Source organism: Trichechus manatus, unplaced genomic scaffold (genome assembly GCF_000243295.1).
Source record: "Trichechus manatus latirostris isolate Lorelei unplaced genomic scaffold, TriManLat1.0 scaffold00128, whole genome shotgun sequence".
Classification (NCBI taxonomy): domain Eukaryota; kingdom Metazoa; phylum Chordata; class Mammalia; order Sirenia; family Trichechidae; genus Trichechus; species Trichechus manatus.
Genome location: NW_004444064.1, coordinates 1693048 through 1713714, shown reverse-complemented (window position 1 = coordinate 1713714; position 20667 = coordinate 1693048). Strand labels below are relative to the sequence as shown.

Sequence of the window (20667 nt, the reverse complement as noted above, 5' to 3'; positions counted from 1 at the left end):
TGGTGATCATGATATTGGTCATGGTGAGGTGATGGTGGTGGTGATGATGGTGGTAGGGATGGTGGTGATGATGATGGTGATGGTGATGGTGGTGATGATGCTGATAAGGCAGTGGTGGTGATGGTGACAATTATGAGAATGATGCTAATGATGATGGTGATCACTACCACTCATTGCTACTTTGGGCCAAACTCTGCTGGGCATTTTAAAGTAGGTGTTACTGCTAATTTTACAGATGAGGAAATGGGTTACATGTTTTAAAATACATAAAAATGGAGGTTAGAATAAAACCCTAACCAGAATAAATGCTTTTCTAAAAAATGCACCAGGACAAAACTGAGTAACTGCTACTAAAATAAATAAATAGGAAAACATACCACAGCCCGCAACAATGTCTTCTCTTTTTGTATCCAAGGACAAAATTTGCACCAAAAATTCATCAAAATTAAGTTTGAACAAAGAAGAGACAAAGTGGGGGGTGGGGGTGGAGAATGGAACGTCAACATTTTAAACATTATTTCTAGTAAGTTGATGTTCTGTGTTGTACTTTTCACATTCTGGAGAGAGACTTGCTTAAATATTCTGTCAAAATTCTCTCAAGATACCATTCGTTTAATTTTTAAAAAATCATATTTCGTTAAATATTCTTGGGGAAAAAAAAAGGAATCTGCATCTAAGCATTTAGAGCTGCTTCTACTCTGCAGGAAACACAGTGGTAGAGGAACAGTGAAAGAGCAGTCCAAGGAAGCCAGCTCTGAACGTGGGAATTCTGTGGGACAACTGACACGGTCACCTCAACAAGTCAAAGACAGGACAAATACAGGCAGACAGGGGTGGGAGAAGGGTGGGGGAGGGCTCTGTGTTAAATAGGAAGGAATTTAAGAGACAGAGGAACAAAATAAAAAATACAACGTGGGGGCCTTGTTTGGGTTCTGTTGGTAATAAAACCAAGAAAGAACATTTTCTTTTTCAGAAAATCTGGGAAGTATGAATATGAAGTGGATATAAACTGATATTAATTTTCCTAGGTGTGAGAATGCCATTGTGATTAATAAGAAATGCCTTTTTGTTTATCTGAGGTGCAATTGATGTTTTTGAAGGCAAAATGACATCTTTGGAATTTACTTCAAAATTACTCCAGTAAAAAGAATCAGTGAAATAAGTATGGAAAATGCTGATGACTGTTGAAGCTGGGTGATGTGTGTGGGGTTCACTGCACTTTCTACTTTTGTGTATGTTTGGAAAGTTTCATCAAAAAAATATAAAATAAGTACATAAGTCTATTAAAATATACTGATTTCCCTTATCAAAAATCTTATATAACAATGTGGCTTTGTATTGGTATACCTGTAATTGAACTTTATATATTTTTTTCATATCTAAGAATTAAAGTCACATTCTGTCTAGTTTGTTACAGTAATACACCAAACTCTTCTCTCCGGTCCCTTTTCATCACTAGCGTATAAATTTTAAGGGGGCAAGATTTTTGTTTGTTTGTTCACTGATATATCCCAGTACATATAACAATGACTAGAATAGAAATATTTGTGGAATGACCAACTTTTTTTCCAGAAAATATTCTAGATTGCACATAAACATTTCATAAATGTGAATAAAGTTTCCAACAGACATAGCCTAGTAAAGAAATGATCCAATTTTTCAGTAATTAACGAACGACTAGGGCATCAGTTCTGTATCTTTAAGTATTTTTTATAATCTATACATTTTATAAACCTGATAAACAGTATTATGGTAAGGTCATATATTAAGATTGCTGGTAGAAAATTACATAAAATTCACATTAAATTGTTTTTAACAGTGTGGGGTCTCTAAAGGCACCTTTGTAAAACTCTCAGCTGAACGTATTTTAAAACACCCTGTCTCAGACAAGACCTGATACACAAAACAGCTCAATAAATGGAAGTCAATTTCAGTTCCTGACTAGATGAGTTCATTCCTGGATGTGTCCTTATAACTTTTTTCATCCATAAAGTCGTGTGACATCAAGGAACTCAGGAACTGGGTTACAGTGCTTCAAAACCCAGTTACTTGACACAAAAATTGGCTTCAGAACAAATAAGTTTTTTTCTTTTTTTTGAGTGCAAGATTCCTTATTGATTCTTAAGACCATGTAGCCAGCAGAAAAGGATCCAAAGGATTCCATTGACTTGGTTTAAAACACTTTAAGACTGTTTATTCATCTAAGACACCAAATAAACGGAAATGGGAGATACACTTGTTTCAAGGCTTCTCGGCTCTTCATGCAGCGTTTGATGATTCACAGCCTAGAAAAGAATAGGGGAAGGGGAAGAGGAGGCCGCTCCTGAGTGCTGGCCTCTAGGACCGCACCAAGCAGCTTAGATAATCTCGCAGGTTGCAGACTGGGGGCTGGGAGTGGCTGCAAGGAGGACTGAGTCACCATCCCAGAGCCAAGTCGAGCAAACGCAGCCTCTGGCTGCCTTACTGCACAGGCCCTCATGAGCCGACTGGGACTTCTCTGGACAGTGGTCAGCCACCCCCACCCAACGGGGCCGACAGCAGTAGAATGGGTCGTTGCCAGGAACACCTCTATCTAACCCGCTCTTCAGCAGTGTTGCCAAGTCCCCCGCCCCTGGGTCTGTGAGGGCCCCGTGACTGTTTTGACCAATAGGATGCGGCGGAAGTGACGTGACGCCTGTCGGTCTCTGTGAGACCCTGTACTGGCCCGGTGCTTCCGCTTCCGGTCACTGGCGCATCCTGTCTCCTAGATCTCGGAGGTGATCCCTGAGCTGAGCCCAGGAGCCATTCGGCGAAGGCAGGTAGATTGTTGGGAGAGGCTGTGCATGATCGTCCACTGCAGGCGAGCAGCAGCTGCCTGAACGAGCCTAGTCAATCCTCACAACAGAGCCAGCGCAGGGCTGTTTTAAGGGAACACATTATCTTAGCCCACTTTGTGCTCCTAAGTCCAGGCCCCACAAAGGCACTGGGGACCCATACAGAAAGTTGGGGCTGAGTCATGGTCACAGGCCAGGGACAGAGCTGGGATTGAAGGCATGACACCACTTCGCACACGTTTTCTTTCTTTCTCACCTGATTTGGTGGCAGTACATAAGGTCTAAAAAGAATCTAGTTTCTTTCCCTTTTGAGTAAGAAAAAAACCACTCAGAAACTTTCATTGACATTCTTGATGCCTTTCAGCTCTGATGCTCCTAGTGACCAAGAACTTGGACTTGGGTAGGTCCTTTAAGTGCGGCCATTTATTTATTCAGCAAATGTTGGGTTTCTGCTGTGTCCTGGGTGCTGGGGTTACAGTGGTGAACAGGATTAAAAGAACCCTTCCTGTGGAGCCTGATATCTAGTGAAGGAGGCACTCAGTAAGCACAAAGAATGAATGCGGTAAGTTCAGATAGTAGTGATGGGGGGAGAGTTGGGGGAGGGGTGGGCTTGGTACAGCCTCTGGGAGTTTGGGCGGTGGTGTTTGAGCAAACCCCTGAGAACGATGAGGATCTGGGAGGAGCGATGTGAGCAGAGGCATGGCATGTGCAAAGGTTGTGAGTGTGGAGTGTAGGGGGCAGCAATGAGGCCTCATGGGAAGCACACAGAGATAGCAGTGGGGGCCCTGTGAGGAGGCAGAGATGAGGGTAACTGGGACAAGGCCCCAGCTGTGTCTTTAAGTGAGATTTAAGGTGAGTCTGACAAGACTTGCAGAAGGACTGGATGTGGGTTGAAAAGATGGGTGAGTCAAGGTCTGGTATCTGGGATGACTTTTCTGCATCTCCTACAGCAAACCCTTCCAGTTAAGCTAAGCAGATAGGAGATTTCCAGGAAGGAACCTCCATCAGAATGGAAACCTGTGTGAAGTAGAAAATCATTCCAAAAGGCAGAAAGAGTCCCTGGAGAGCACTGGAGTCACTGTAAGATGGGAACATTTTAGAAGCCTGTTCAGCTTGACTCTGAGGGAAGAATGAGCTGATGTACAGTGAATTTCAAAATGACTACCAGTCCCTCCCATTGATAAAGCAACATTAAGAGGTGGAGTCTCCACCCCCACGCCCCGGCATTGGCTCTGGGATCAGCCATGTGATTTCTTTGGCCAATGGTACATCAATCATCAAATGTTACCCAAGCAGCAGCTTGAAAAGTGCTTGTGCACTGGGGCTTGCCCTTTCCTGCTGCGTCTTCCAGTCTTTCTTTGCTTATCTTTATATAGCCTTCTTCTCTGTTCTGTCTGAAGTCTCCTTCTGACTCTCAGAAAAACACTTAGGATGGCATATAGGGCCCACCCAGATAATCCAGATTAATATCCCCATCTCAGGATACTTAATTTAGTCACTTCTGCAAAGATAATTTTTCCATAAAAGGTAATACTTACAGGTTCCAGGGATTAGGACCGGATATCCTCAGGGGGGCCATTTTTCAGCCCACCACTCCCCACTAGTCCCACAACTGTCTGCCAGCTGACTGTGGCTGTGGAAGTCAGCCAAAGAAGTGCTCAGCTGGCCCCAGCCATAATTGCTGATCCACAAAATCATGAGCTATTAAATGATCATTGCTTTAAGCCATTATGTTTTGGAGAAGTTTGTTATATAGCAAAAAAGGTAACTGATACAGGATCATTTTTGTTTGGCTGGCAGCACCCGGAAACTTTCTCATCCCGCCCTACCCTCTAGATTTTGTTTCTCTTCACCACATGCCTTGTGAAAATATTAGTGTAGTAATTTCCTTAGTAATTAGAAACAGTCTTTTCCCACATCTGTCTTTGTTTCTCATCACTAATAATATTGAAATTGTTAAGGATTTCATTTTACTGGGATCCGCAGTCAACACCCGTGGAAGCAGCAGTCAGGAAATCAAAGGATGTATTACACTGGGTAAATCTGATACAAAAAAACACCTCTTTAAAGTGTTAAAGCAAAGATGTCACTTTGAGGACTGTCTTAGTCATCTAGTGCTGCTATAACAGAAATACCACAAGTGGATGGCTTCAACAAAGAGAAGTTTATTCTCTCCCAGTCCAGTAGGCTACAATTCCAAATTCAAGGCATTGGCTCTGTATTGGCTCTGGAGGAAGGTCCGTGTCATCAATCTTGCCTGGGTCTAGGAGCTTCTCTGTGCAGGAACCTCAGGTCCAAAGGACGCACTCTTCTCCCGGCACTGCTTTCTTGGTGGTATGAGGTTCCCATGTGTCTCTGCTCACTTCTTTCTTTTATATCTCAAAAGAGATTGGCTTAAGACACTATCCAATCTTGTAGACCTCATCAGTATAACTGCCGCTAATCCATCTTATTACACCATAGTGATAGAGTTTACCACACATAAGGAAATCACATCAGATTATAAAATGGTATGCAATCATACAATATTGGGAATCATGACCCAATCAAATTGACAGATATTTTTGGGGGACACAATTCAATCCATAATAAGGACTAAGGTGCATCTGACCCAAGCCACGGTATTTTCAGTCACCTCATAAGCATGCGAAAGCTGGACAATGAATAAGGAAGACCAAAGAAGAATTGATGCATTTGAATTACGGTGTTGGTGAAGAATATTGAATATACCATGGACTGCCAGAAGAATGAACAAATCTGTCTTGGAAGAAGTACAGCCAGGATGAATGCTCCCTAGAAGCGATGATGACGAGACTTCACCTTACATGCTTTGGACACGTTATCAGGAGGGACCAGTCCCTGGAGAAGGACATCATGCTTGGTAAAGTAAGGGGTCAGCGAAAAAGAGGATTGACAATCCAACAAGATGGACTGACACAGTGGCTGCAACAGTGGACTCAAACATAGCAATGATTGTGAGGATGGCGCAGGACTGGGCAGCGTTTCGTTCTGTTGTACATAGGGTCACTGTGAGTTGTAACTGACTCGGTGGCACCTGAAAACAGTAACAACAAATTTATAAACCGAACTTTGTAAAATAAAATCAGTTTTACGCAGGCGAGATAAGAAAGGAGCAAATTACTTTCCAAAACAATCATGTACGTATTTTTTTCTAGCCAAATATCATACAAATGTGACTGATCTGAGACACAAAATGTACTGTGTCAGCAGGTAATAGCCTCGTTAGACAAGAGATTACTTTCCGTATCTGATGATATTAGTACCAAAGGGTTTTAGCCTTATGCGTGGGCTCAGACAATTCTTCAGAAACAGATGTTGGCTGCCTTGTCCAATCTGTGTATGTATGCATATGGGGTGTGTGAATGTGGGTGGGGTGTGTATTCCTACTAAGTTCCCCAACTGATCTCTCTGTCAGGTGGTAAACTTCTACTGACTCTGCCTGCAGCTCCAGGCCCCACTCAAACCTGGGGCTGCCTCATCTTTTATAGCTATTCCATTTCATGGCTGTGGTTTCCTCCTTCAATCCAAATCTCATTTGCTTTTGGTGTTCTAGGAATTCTTTATTTCCTAAAAGAGTCATGGTCCTATTTATGGAAAATATATTTTCTGTCATTTGCAAGGGTTTGGGCAGGAGGGGTCAACTGCCATGTAGGCTCAGGAGGGTGTATGTTGAACAGAGCATTGTACAAGTTAACTGGTCATGAAATGTAGCATGGACTCCAAGACAGGGCACTCTCTGGTCTGTCGCAAGCCCAGGTTCCCCCTTGGGGGACAGGGCCACAGTATTGGTGACTCATGGATCCCCACCTGCCCCTATTGAGGAACCTCTACCCCCTGAAAGCCTCATCATTCTGAGGGGCCCCGGCTTGTTTTGTGGACACTTGAATGGTCTGCCCACCTGTCTTCTCCTGCTGAGGGCCCTGCTGAAGTCTCTGCCTGCAAGTTTTGTCCTCTGGGGGACAGCTGTGTCCATGTCAAGGGCAGCCCCCCTGCCCTGTCAGTCTTCCATATGGATCGCTCAGAAATACTTTGAAACATGACAGTGATATTACACTGTTGGGTGAGAACATTTTTAGGATATGAATAAAAAATAATTTTATGCTATGGGGATGTAATTAATTTTTCTACTGAAACTCAGATGTCAGTTAAGGTCATCCTATTCTTTGAGCTTTATATGACCTTTACTCAAACTTCTTATCTTAAGCCTCTGAGCCACCAAAGAACCTCCTGGGAGGTCCAGTAAATTCCAGGTGCTTCTGTCCTCTGTTGGCTGTTTCTTGGCGTTCTTGTTTTCTCTAAACGTTGCCTCTTTGTGCCTCGCTCTCTTATTGCTTCCGTCTCTGTTGTGTAGAGCACAGGCCTATTTCCTCGATTTCCTGAAACTCGACTCACAAGGCATTTGTGCATGCAGTGGGCATTCCTGAGGGCTTGGGCAGCAGGGGGTTCTCAAAGCAGCTTTTACAATACTTCCGTAGCACCTGTTTTTGCCGGCCGTGTCTCCAGAAGCCCTCACCTCCGTTGCATTTCTAGTGCCTTTCTCAATCCCTCTCTTCTGTCCTTTCCCATCTTAAGTTTGCATTTATTTTTTTAGATGTGAGACAGTTGCCTGGTCTTGCCATCTCCCCTGCCTTGGCTCCCAGTTACTCAGGTGCTCCAACCCGCACCATCATGATGCTGAAACAGCTCTTCCTCCATCACCAGTGACCCCATGCTGCAGGACCAGTGGGGATTTTATTTCCTTACATTATCTGTATTTTAAAATACTGGAGTATGCTACTCAGATGGAAGACTGAACAAGACATGTGTACTTTAACAGTAGACTGATAATAAACACACTCCTGGGTGCCCATTGTCCAGGCTGAGAAAAAACATGATAAGGACATTGGCTGCCCCTGTGGACCCCTCCTCAATTACATGCACCTTCCTCCTCACAGTATCTTGACTTTCTCATGGATATATTTGGTCTTCATCTCTCTGGACCCATCAGTAACTTCTGACACTGTTGTCCAGCATGACCTCCCCTCTGGATACCACAATCTCTGTGCTCCCCTCTTCTATAGCTGCCCCTTCTTGGTCCCCTTTATACTACATCTTAAGACTGGTTATTAGGCCCTCTTCTCTTTCTCAAGCTACTTCATCCAAGTCCACAGCCTCAACTGCCGTCTACCTCCCGTTATGCCTAGATTTATAACTCAAGCCCAGATCTTCTCTCTGTTCTAGACATAATATCTGAGGACCTTGTGATGGTTAAGATTGTGTGTCAACTTGTTTGGGCCATGATTCTCAGTGTTTGGGCAATCACATAATGTTGTGATCACTTCCCTGTTGAAATTTGATATGTGATCACCCACATGATGAGATCTACTGTGAGTAGCCAGTCTGTTGAAAGGGCTGCATTGAATATAAGTGGACATTCTGGCAAGGCTGGGAGTGCTTTTTGCTGGTGTTGGATCCTGCAGCTGGCTGTTGTTCCTCTGACCTTCAGTTCTTGGGACTTGAGCTAGTAACTTACCTTTGGCCTTGCCTGCTGATCTTGGGATTCATCGATCTTTGCAGCCTGTGAGCAAGAGCCCTGCTATCTGACCTGCTGATCTTGGGTTTGCCAGCCCCTGCAGCTGTGTGAATCAGGAGACACCTGTATCCTGACCCATGGACTTGGGACATTACAGCCTCTACAACCGTGTGAGCCATTTCCTTGATATAAATCTCTCTATATATACATATATATTTATATGCTTTACTTGTTTTGCTTCTCTAGAGAACCCAGCCTAAGATAGACCTACCTGATATTCCGCTTGAGGGTAGGCCCAGCAAAGTCGACATGTAGAAACTGAATTCATGATTTTTCCCAGTCAGTTGTATCCTCTCACTGCTCCTCCTTTCAGTGGAGACCACTGTCCTCCATCCTGATGCAGGAACCAAGAAACGGAAAGTCATCTTTAATGCTATCATCTAATCACCCAATATCCAGCTCACCTCCACACTAAACAACTTCACCTCCCAGACATCTCTCTGATCTGTCCACTTCTCTCTGTTGCTGTACTAGGTCCCGGGGGCCACCATCTCTCTTCTGAACTACAGAAAGAGCCTCATCTGCCCTGTCCCCAGCAGAGTCTCCGTAGCCAGAGTAATTTTTCAAAACATACATGTAATATATGTCACCCAGTCTCTTTGCGTGTTCTTAGGCTAAAGTCACAAATACTCCTCATGGGTCTCCAGGTCCGTGTGGTTTGGTCCCTGTCTCTCTCCAGCCCCATCCTTCCTCTTGTCTTTTGCACTGTGACCACATTGATCTCTTCTGGTTTAAGTTGTAGGCAGATGGCATATTACATACAGAGTGTTTTCTTTAGAAGTGAGAAGAGAACCCATTAATATGAATCTGAAGGTATACCTGAGAAGATGGTGTGGGGACAGAGGCAGTCAGGAAGAAAGAACGGTAGATGAAAGAATTGTTGCTCCTGGAGCATCTCAGGTATCTCACTAAAATAGAAGACTAGGCTATTGCTGAAGTAGTAGAGTGGGAGCAGAGGTGAGCTACATCTCAGGTCACTAAATGAACAATAAGAGATAAATTCAAGAGTCAGTTGAAACCAATGTGAATTGGTACAGAGATGAGCCTGCTCATTGATAAATGAAAATAAAAAGAATTGGGGTTATTTGGTTAATGTAGCGGACAGTGGTGGAGCTCCAGTTGACCAAGACTTAGTATAGGATCACTGGTCGGAGCAGTTGTTCCTAACTTTGTCTGTGTCAAGGACCTCCACCACCCTTTGGGAATCTGATGAAAACTAAGGACATTCTTTCCAGGACAAAAAGCCCCTAACACACACACACACACGCACACACACACGCACACAGCACACACATCCAGCTAGTACATGTTTTTCTTACAGCACAGTGTGAAGAGTTGGACTAGATGTTGCTTATCTCCATGGAGCCATGTATAAGGGAACCATGTTGGGCTGAGGAGAAGGAATTTGTATTGTGTTAACTCATATTTTCACTGCTGACCCTTTTAGAATTGGAATATCAACTTTTATTTTCTGTCTAAAATTGCTTCTCAGTACCCAGATATTTCCCACATTGGCAGTCTTAAAACTGAAATTCAGGAGGTTTTCACATTAAGGTAGGAATTGATGTTTGAGTTAAATTCTGAAAATATTTGTCCCTGCTATGATTGCCATATTTCTACAAGTGTCATTCTAGACATCAGAATTTCCTGGGATGATTATTAAAAATTGATTCCAACAGCCACTTTCATTCATTACGGATGGAAGTACAAGATGGTACAACCTTTATGGAGGGGAATCTTGCAATATCTAACAAAAATACACATATATTTACCCTCTGACTCAGCAATCCGTCTTCTGAAAATACATTAGCCTGAAGATACATCTTCACAAATGTAAAGTAGCATATGCATAAAGTTACTTATTGGGCATTGTTTTGTAATAGGCAAATTTGGGAACAATATAATGCCCAACAATAGGAAACTGGTTGAATTAACTCTGATACAACTGCACGATGGAATACTATGCATCTGCAAAGAAACAGGAAAGTTTCTATGAACTGATACAGCATGATTTCCAGGATATATTGTTAAGTGAAAATACCAAGATGCAAAAGAATATGTAAGTATGGTTCTTTTTATGTAAAAAGAAAAAATTTGAATATGCACACTCCGTATTTGTCTGTTTCTCCAAAAGAAACACGAAAGGGATAAACAAACTAATAAAAATGCTCATTTTTATTTATAAATGCAGGAGGTAGTGGGAACCCGGTGGGCCTTGGAGGGATGCTAACATAGTAGCCTGCAAAGTGGTGTAAACATGGCAGCCTGTGGTGTGGTGGGACCTGGAGGCTCATGGAGCATGTGAACATGGCGGCCCACGGAGTAAGCAAACATGGCAACCCGTGGAGTGGTGCAGGCGTGATGGCTTTGCTTGTTCTAAACGGCCTCTTGGTTGATAGCAAAAAGTAGACACATGATCAAATTAATAAATTTGCATTTGAAAGGCATTATTCTAAGTAGGCAAGCACATCTCTTAGTAGAAGAAACAGGAAAATTGGAAGAGCTCCTTTAAGTTTTGGAAGTTGTGTCTTCTACAGAACATTTTTGATAGCCTACTACCTTTTTCTTCTCAAAACAGCTTCCCCAGATCTCCTGCTGAGTAACAAGAGTGTCACTTTATGTACAAGCAGAGGGAGGTAGGTCTCACAGAATATACAACCACAACCATAAAAATGGACAGGGTTATCGGACATCTTTCAGATTTCATTTTCTTCACTAGAATTCCCCTGAATGGAGCAACAGAAGAGTGATGGATCTTAAAGAAGAGCAGCAGGGGTGTCCTTCGATTCACTCAAGTTTCCCATCATGTGAATCCTCTTTTGCCCAAATTACAGAAAGATAGCTGGAGCCAGAAGCTGGGCTGAAGTGTGAGGTTGATGTCATCGAGGGGGAATCTGATGTCAGGAAGGAAGAACTTTGGCAAATCGGTGGAACGTTACTATTTTTGCATGTTTTGATTTCTAGATACATATTTTTCCCTATTACACAAAGAAATTCTCTTTATAGGCCACTTGGGGAAAACAGCAATATCAGAAAAGGAAGAAATTCCCTCATGGTCCTGCCCCCAAAGAAAATCATCTTCTACTTAACCTAAGTCCAGAGGGATGATCAGTCTCCTTCCTTGGCCTTTCAGTGGCCTCCTACAGTGCTGTGTCCCCCCATGCTCCACTGCGCCCCCTCCCAGAATGGCAGACATTCTGTCCAGGGTGCTTCCCTTGGTCCCTCTCCTTCCTCCTTCTTTGTCGAAGATCTTCTGGCTTCTCTACAGTCTACCCACCAGCTCCTGCAGGTTCTCCCTCCCCCCCGACCAAGGGTCTCAGGCCACTCTCCTAAGCCTGCCCTCCCTTTGTCACTTGCCATCCATTCTGAGGGGAGTGGGAAGGGGCCAGGTCAGGATGTTCCCATCTAGGCATGTCCGTTCTGTGTCTGGTTTGTTGAAGGTGTGAATGCTTAGGTCCACCACCCAGGCCTTCAGACTGTCTGAGGCTCTGGAAGGTTCATGTCCAGCCCTCCACGATCACCTGCCTACAGCCCCATGATGTTTGGGGGATAACCCAGCATACAGCAGCCTCGGCCTACCTGGCCAGGGTCACTGCAGGCTGTCTGGGAGGCATGGAAGCTGGACCCCTGACCTCTGTACCTTCTGGAGCTTAGCCCCCTTCAGTGATTCTAGCGGAGATCTTCTTGTGTGGAATTTGGGGCACATGGCCATGCTGCCTTACTGTAATACTGGCATCAGTTGCAGATGGAGTGCTGAAGTCAGCGGAAGACGAGAACCTTAGAGAATGCTCTCCTCTGCACCCGAGATGTGGAGGTCCAAGTAGAAGCCAGCAGCGCGTTACTTGTTCATCTCTGATGCAACCAGGCCCTGCATGAGTAGCTCCAGGCTCAGGATGACATCATCCTGCAGCTTATGAGGTGAGGCTGGGGCCAGGCTGAGTGGGAGCACCGTGCCTACATGGTCCTTGGGGTCCTGCTGGTCTGGCCCAGCCAAAGGGTTGTGTCCAAATAGTCCCTGCAAGCTCCCATCCATGGCCAGGCCACATCCTGCCAGGACAGAGCCTTGTAAGCACCGAGACCTTGACCTGGCACAGCGCATCCCTGTCCCTCTCTGCACCTGGCCTAGTGCATCCAGCACCCTGCTTGGCCATCCACAGATGTGATGGTCCAGAGAAGCAGTCAGAATCACAGAGGCCTGGGTTTGTGTCCCAGCTCCATCCCCGAAACCTGGGGCAGCAGTTCATCTCTCCAAGCTTCAGTTTCTTCCTCTGTAACTTGGGGACGGCCTGACTTCAGGAAGTTTGGTTGGGGTGGGGGCCAGTGCTGGTACAGGGGAGTCTTTGATGTATGCTGGCTGCTGCCGTGAATGCCCCTTCCCTCCACGGGTCTCTCTGCTCAGCCTCTTTAGTCTGTGTGTATGAAAGGGGGAGGGGGCACTGAAGTTTTAAAATTTTTAATGTAGTGTAACCTATTAATCTTTTTCCATTATGATTTTTACCTTTACTATAAAGCTTAGAAGGCATCCTTACTTCAAGGTTATATAAAAATTCAGTACTTTCCTCTAACACTTATTTTAAATATTAAATCTTTGTGAGTACATGCAGGTACATTTTTTTGGTATAAAGTTATTATTTCAACTCATAGCCAATTGTCTCACCTCCTGTTATGAATAATGTATATTTTCCTGTTGACTTGAAATCCCACTGTTATCAAAAGCCCAAGTTATCCATATGTGTATATCTGTATCTATCCATCTTCATCATTATCTATCTATCCATCATCATTCTCTCTCTCCCCTCTATCATCAGAACTGGGGTTTGTTTATAGACATTCTGTTTTTCATTGTTCTAAGGCAATCTGGCCCTGTTTGAATTCACTACAACACTAGCTCTTTTGCTACAATCCATTCCACTTGGATCACTGAGAGACAACCCTGTTTTTCTCATGGGTTTTGTTACTTTCTGATTTGTTGGTTGCTCTCAGGTTGGGGTGCACACCTGGTGGGCACTCCCTGCAGTCTCTATTCTGGATCTTTCTTTAGCCATTTGGTGTTCACACGGGCAGATTAACCAGTAAGTAAGGTATGCTTACTGGTTATGCAGACGACACAACCTTGCTTGCTGAAAGTGAAGAGGACTTGACGCACTTACTGATGAAGATCAAAGACTACAGCCTTCAGTATGGCTTACACCTCAACATAAAGAAAACAAAAGTCCTCACAACTGGACCAATAAGCAATATCATGATAAATGGAGAAAAGACTGAAGTTGTCAAGGATTTCATTTTACTTGGATCCACAATCAACACCCATGGAAGCAGCAGTCAAGAAATCAAACAACGCATTGCATTGGGCAAATCTGCTGTAAAAGACCTCTTTAAAGTGTTAAAAAGCAAAGATGTCACTTTGAGGACTAAGGTGCGCCTTATATGCATGGGAAAGCTGGACAGTGAATAAGGAAGAGCGAAGAATTGATGTCTTTGAACTGTGGTGTTGGTGAAGAATATTGAACATACCACGGACTGCCAAAGAATGAACAAATCTGTCTTGGAAGAAGTACAGCCAGAATGCTCCTTAGAAGTGAGGATGACAAGACTTTGACTCACATACTTTGGACATGGTATCAGGAGGGATCAGTCCTTGGAGAAGGACGTCATGCTTGGTAAAGTGGAAGGTCATTGGAAAAGAGGAAGACCCTCAATGAGATAGATTGACACAGTGGCTGTAACAGTGGGCTCAGGCATAACGATAATTGTGAGGATGGTGCAGGACCGGGCAGTGTTTCGTTCTGTTGTACATGGGGTCGCTATGAGTCGGAACCTGCTCGACAGCACCTAACAGCAACAGCAACAGCCACAAAGGTACGCAGAGGCTTACTTGTGCTTACTTACTAATCTGGGTGCACAATTTCACTTGTTTTTTTGTGAAATTATTCACCACAGATTAAGTAAACACAGTTAAGCATGTGTATACCTTGCTTACTGTAAGCCTGTGTGTACCTTGCCTACTGGTTAATCGTACTAGGACCTGTGCTGAAAAGACAACTCTGGCTGCAGGATACAGATGGGAAGGGCCAGTGTGGGTGCCATAGAGACTAGTCATGGGCAAAGGCAGAAACGCTGGGTCATCTGGTCCTTCCTGCACCTGGGAGTTCCAGGCGGGCTCAGGATGGTTTGGAGAGGGGAAACCTGTGTTGAATCCTGAGCGGCTAGAACTGCCCTCACCTGCCAGCTCTGTGGCCTTGGGGGCATTGGTGTCTCATTTGATGTCTCCTAAAGTTGGAGAGGTGCAGTAGCTGAGGAAGGTTTTGAGCTTCTGTGCGTGACCACTGGGTCTCCAGTTAAAGCCTTTCTCTTCCAGGCCAGCTGTGTTTCCCTCCTTCGTGGTATGCCCTGGAGGTGGAAAATTAAACCATTTTTACAGGTGGTCTTTTGTTAGTGATCTCCTATCAAGTCACCTGGAGGGGCTTGACTTTTTTAGTAACTGCACCAGTAGCCTGGCTGCTCCTGGTGGTCAGTGGACTGGGGACAAGTCTCAGTCTCCTTAGGAGTCAGTTTTCTTCTGTGGCCTGAGTTGGTCATGATGCAGATTGGGTGAGAGACTGTAATTAGCTCAGAGCCCCATGGCCAGTGTTGGAACAACTTGCATGTGGTCTGGCTGATGGTGCCAGAACCACAGCCAAAGCTGGGGTCACGGGGGGCCACTGGCCCAGCCAGAATAGGGGGCTCCTGACCCTGGTCAGCAGGAATAGCATCCACCCTCATGCTGCAGCACTCCCCTGCCCCATTGAGGAACTCAGTCCCCTCTGTGCTCAGCTTCCCTTACTGAACCATGAGAGCATGAGGCTGGGTGACCCAAAGCTTCTCTCCAGCCCAGTGTCCTGGGAGTCTGCAGTCTGGGTCAGCTGGTGCTGGCAACAGTGAACTAACACCCGCGTGGATTACAGCATGACACAGGGCAGATTTGAAAACGGGAGGGTAAAGCTGGAGGACCAAAACGCACTTGGCATTTCCCAGGTTATCTCCCACCACTTAGGGCCAGGGCCATATGCATGTGTAGAAAGAGAAAATGCCCTTGGCTTAGAAATGGAAGTACCTATTAAGGGGAGGACGGTGGGGGATGGGGCAGTGCCCTCAACGAGGAGTCTCCGGGGGTGAGGAGGGACCCCTTGGTGATAGGAGGTGAGCAAGACCTCTTTTGTAGGGTCAGCAGACCCTCACACACTGTGCATTCCAGAGGTGATTTAAACATTTCTTTTTAGCAAGATCACATCAGAACCCCCAAAGAAATGTAGAATTTGAGGGAGCTGGAACTTAAGGTGTCAACTCTCTGCTTCCTTTGTCCTGTAAGACAGGGATGAGGGGACACACTGTCCTTGGTGAACCCCTAAAGGGACCCCTATGGCCACCCCACTTCCCTCCTCCCTTGGTCTCTCCATTTCTCCCTCACCCTCTCCCCGTAGATGCCTTTAAGCCCCTCATGGCCATGATCCCAGCCCTCTTCCCCTCCCAGGAGAACCGGATCCCCCGCCCCCCAGTGAGGGAGGGGCCTGCCCTCTGTTGCTGTACAGGTGCGGTGACCTCGAGTGCCATACAGGCCCCTTCTACACTGTGACTCCTGGCCGCTGGCAGAACAGCCCCCGTCCCCACTGGCCACCTTCTGGGTCTTTATAATTTCCACCAGAGAAGGACTTGTGTTCCCATCCCACAGTCATTTCTTTCTGACTTCCAGAGTCACAGTGTGACGGAGGATGGCGGAGGAAGAGCTGTCTAGTCCATCATCACCTGGTTGGGTAGTGATCCTGTGACGTGGCAGGCGCCTTGCTGGCACCACTCTGTCCCAGCACCAGCTCTATAAACAAGTGCAAGGAAAACGGGCAGGTCTGTCTCCCTGCGGAGATCCAGTGACGCCAAGGGACAGTGGGCTGCTCGGCCTGCGCTCTCCCCAGGGTGCGTCTGCCCGGCTCACAAGGGCGCTGCCACTTTAAGAGACTGGTTATCATCATCTCCGTAAGTATTTGGCTGATTTCACAAATATACCTAGCTGGGTGTGGTTTCCTTTATCGGAAGGTTTTTTTTTTTTTTTTAAATCGATTCTCTTAACGGAAATACAACTATTCATATTTTCTAATTCTTTTTGCCACAGCTTTGTAAAGTTGTATTTTCCCAGGAATTTGTCCATGTGTCCTGAGTTGTCCAATTTATTGTTATAAAGTTGTTCATAAAATCCCCTTACTGTCCTGTTAAATTTGTATGATCTGTAGTAATTTCACTTTTTTGATAACTGTTCTCATTATCTCTGTTTCTCTCATCAGTTTTGCTAAGGTTGATCAGTTTTATTCATCATTTCAAGGAACTGACATTTGACTTCTTGGTTTTCCTGCTGGTGAGATAAGAGAGACTCTCCTCTGCCCGAGATTCTTAGGGAAGAGTGTATCTTCCTGCTGGTGAGATAAGAGACTCTCCTCTGCCCTCCTGGGAGGGCCTCCATTATCACAGGCAGTCCTGATTCTCTTTAATTGGCTTTTATGTTTGCTATGAAGGGCTGTATTTTGCAGTGGGAGTCTACATTGGTACATCCTGGAGTTAGCGTGGGTTGGGGAAGTGAACTTCATCCCAGGGGCAGCAGCTCAGGTTGGGCTGGAGAATAACTGGGGATCAGGGTGACGCCGGGGCAAGTCCTCTTGCCTAGGACTCGTTTTCCTCCATTGTAAATGAGGACTCGGAGAATTCCTATCCGTTTCAAGGGGTTGTTGTGGGACTCGACTGACGTGTGGTGTGAGTGGGCTTCGTGAGTGACAGGCCAGGAGCACACATGGGTCACTACACCCTCGGGCTGAGTTCATGTGGGACCAGTCTGTGGGGACAAGCCCTCAGGCTGAAGTAAGCGGGGCCGGCCACAGGCTCCAAGGGACCATCAGGGGCTCAGGAAACGCTTAGTGGGAAAGAGCTCCGCTTCTGGCTGGGAGGTCGAAGGGCCCAGGGAGGGGACGTGTCCTGGGTAGGGGCAGGCAAAGGCCATGTTCGATCAGGTATAAAGAGTAAGTATTAGGGGCAGCCTGTCAGCTCTGATTGAGAGTAGGGCTCAGAGCCAGTCTGGCCCCTGGCCTGAGGGGCTGACCCTTTGCTCTGCTCCCTGTGGCACATCTCCTGAGCAGGAACGAGGCCAGGCTGTGGGCAGCGAGTCTTCCAGTGAGAGCTCGAGTCAGAGCTGTCCTGGACCTTCAGCAGCCTCCAAGTTCAGAGTCAGGTCTGCTGGACCCCAGTCCCTGTGCTGTTGTGTTTCCTGTGGTCACTTGTGGAACCCCTGGGTCCCCAAGGCATTGCCATCCATGGTCCAGTCGCTGATCCTCCATTGAGGAGTAATTATTGAGAATGAGAGATGGACCCAGCTCTGAGTCTTTCAATGCACCCTAGCAATTCCAGACAATCCCAGGCCACCCCTTCCTCCTTGCCCTTCTCTCTCATGATCGGGTCAGTGGAGGATGACAGCTGGGAACTTCTGGGAAAAGTTTGCTTACTCTTGAGAGGCGGAGAAAGGAAAGATGCCCTCTGTCTGCACGTTGTGGCCGTGGGCTCTGGAACTGCTACCTTCTCTGCCCCGAGTGAAGCAACCACAGTGCAGAGGACAGCGCTGAGAGCCGGTGAGATGAACTAATGATACTGGATTAACCCCCAAACTCCCCTACCCATAGTCTTCCAGTTATGGGGGCAACTCACAGTCTAACTGTTTAAACCAGACTCAGTAGAGTTTTCAGTTACTGGCATCCTACAGCATCCCCTCTGATGACCCCCTAAATGGAACTCCAAATCCCTCTTAGATGACTCCCTACCCCATTCACAGCCCATGTACTTGGGGGACCCTCCCCCAGCTCCAGGAGTGGTGCCTGTGACCTTGGCTAAGCCAGTTGGTATATTTGTGCATCCTGGGCTGGGATGGAGCACATGACCTTGTCAAGGCCAACTGGGCTTGCTTTTCAGCATGGGGCCTTTTTGCCATCACCATGATGTCCTTGACATTGGAGGGTGGGATGTGTAGCCTCCCACAGAAAAACCTGACTGTTGGTGGGTCCATATGTGGACTTGCCATCTAGGGGGCACCCCAACTCCTCCTTAGTGCTGGGAGTGGGTTTGTCCTTGACTTGGGCCTAGGGCTGGGGGTTACCCTTTCCTGGACTTCATGGACCCTGTCTCTTACCACACCATGTCCACAAAGCCCTTGTCTCTCTTAACCTCTGTTCTCCTAAACTATCAACCCAGGGGTTGTTATTCTGTTCTATCAGATGGATTTTTCTCTGAATGAGAAGAATTTCAATCCACAGAGGTCCTGAAGGGGAACCTGATAAACAGCCTCTCCCAGGCCAGCACGCATAAACTTTGCAGCCATGGCCCCTCTCTGCTTGTTATCACGCCAAAAGGCTCTATAGGCTCTCATTGAGTTGTGATACAAGAGTCTCCTTCAACTACCCTGCCTGGCCTGAGCCTGGCACCTCAGGGGAGAACAAGTTCAGCTGGGACATTCAGCAGCCTCCATGCTTAGATTCAGTTCTCCTTCAGAGGCCACTTATCCTGTACCCGTCCCTGTGCTGCTGTGTTTCCTGTGGTCACTTGTGGAACCCCTGGGTCCCCAAGGCATCGCCACCCATGGTCCAGTCACTGCTCCTCCAATGAGGAATAATTTTTGGGAATGAGATGGAGCCACCCCATGACCACGTTCATGATCTCACAAGCCCACTCAGTCTCTGTTTTCATTCCATCCCCCACCCTCCCTGTCCCCAGCTGGTCAGCCCTGGGATATTAAGAGCTTGGCCTCCCCTCCATTAGGCCTTGGCTTTGGGAAGCAGTGTGTCCCTGACTCCTCCGTGCAGCCCTTCAGTCCCATTCATCGATCACCATCAGCACTACCTTAGCACTGGCACTGCTCCTGAATTATAATGTAAAAATGTTCCAGGAACTGTCTATCATATCTTGAAGCATGCGTGCAATTTATCATCAATAGCACTTGCTACTTTACAAGGAAAATCATCAAATTATTTAAAAATCATACTCAGTAAGAAGGAAGAACACAGCTTAATAATCTGGTCTAATAAGTCAGGCTGGTTTTCACATACAAATTTGTTTGATCTCCTCCTACTTGGCGCAGACCACAAATAGAAAGGAGGCAGAAAACCTGCAGTTATCAAAGAAGGCAAGTGAAAACTGTAACTATGAACACACTGGATCATGAATTACATCAGTAAGAGGTGATGGTATTGGCTATGTAACTCATACATGTTTTTTGAATATAGAAATAATCATTTGCCAAGGGCATGGGTTGTATTTGGTTACAAGGTTATGATTGCCAAGTATTAATTAAAACAAATGTAGTCTTCAGAGTACTGTACACCCCAATTATTAGGGAGACTGATTTTGTTCCTGGGACAATTTAACTGCATCATGGCATTGACTTTGTGCTTTTCCTAACTAGAGAACCCTGTAAATTCTAGGGCAAGACTGCAGAGCAGGCTGGTGAGCCCTCTTTTTGAAAAGAACTTGGGGTTGTGCTTTTTTTTTTAAATAAGAGTTGATATGCCGGTGCTTATTTTTGATCACCTTCTCCTCTGTTTCAGTACTGACTGGGACATGGTGTGATACGTACACTAAGGCTTTCTGAGCTTGGCTTTCTAACCTGGGGTGTGGCCTCCCACCTCTGTACTTCCACCTCCCAGCCCTCCATGTCCCCTGCAAGGCCAGCAGCCCACAGAACCTGGCTCTCTGGAGCCTACTGACCTACAAGTGGTCAACATGCAGATCTCTCCCATCTCTCTGTCGTGGCCTCTGAGTACATGCAGATAAACAGGGCCTTTCAGAGTCCCCAGGAAAGGCAGGGCTGCTCAGGGAAGCTGGGGCAGGGGTAGGGTCTTCTGCCTCACCAGACGGATGTTCTACTCTATTGCATTTGGGAACGACACCCAAGGAGACATCAATGAGTCAACAAACACCTCATAAAAACTGAAGCACTTCAGGGAGGGCTGAGGGCCCATCAACCCTTCACACCCTTGAGGATTCAGTTCAGTCAGGTTCTCACTTAATACTTTCTTTGGCCCTGATTTCTGGCCTGGGTTTGGAGGGGGTGGTGGTGGTGAGGGCCCTGAGCATGGGCATGACGCTAGTTTGGGGCAGCAGGAGGGACCCTGTGCCATGAGAGATGAAGGGGAGACAGACAACAGGTAGTGGGGAGGGATGGCCCAGCCTAGCTGGAGGGAAGTTTCTCCCTAGAACCAT

At 46.2% G+C, this 20667-nt stretch overlaps 1 long non-coding RNA gene across 1 annotated transcript; it reads left to right on the top strand.

The window, feature by feature from the left end:
- The first annotated feature begins 12198 nt into the window (after positions 1-12198).
- Positions 12199-18326, top strand: LOC111822081 (uncharacterized). Its single transcript, XR_002825371.1, has 3 exons — positions 12199-12324; positions 16136-16413; positions 16719-18326. It is a non-coding gene; the product is annotated as an uncharacterized LOC111822081 (long non-coding RNA).
- The last annotated feature ends 2341 nt before the right edge of the window (positions 18327-20667 follow it).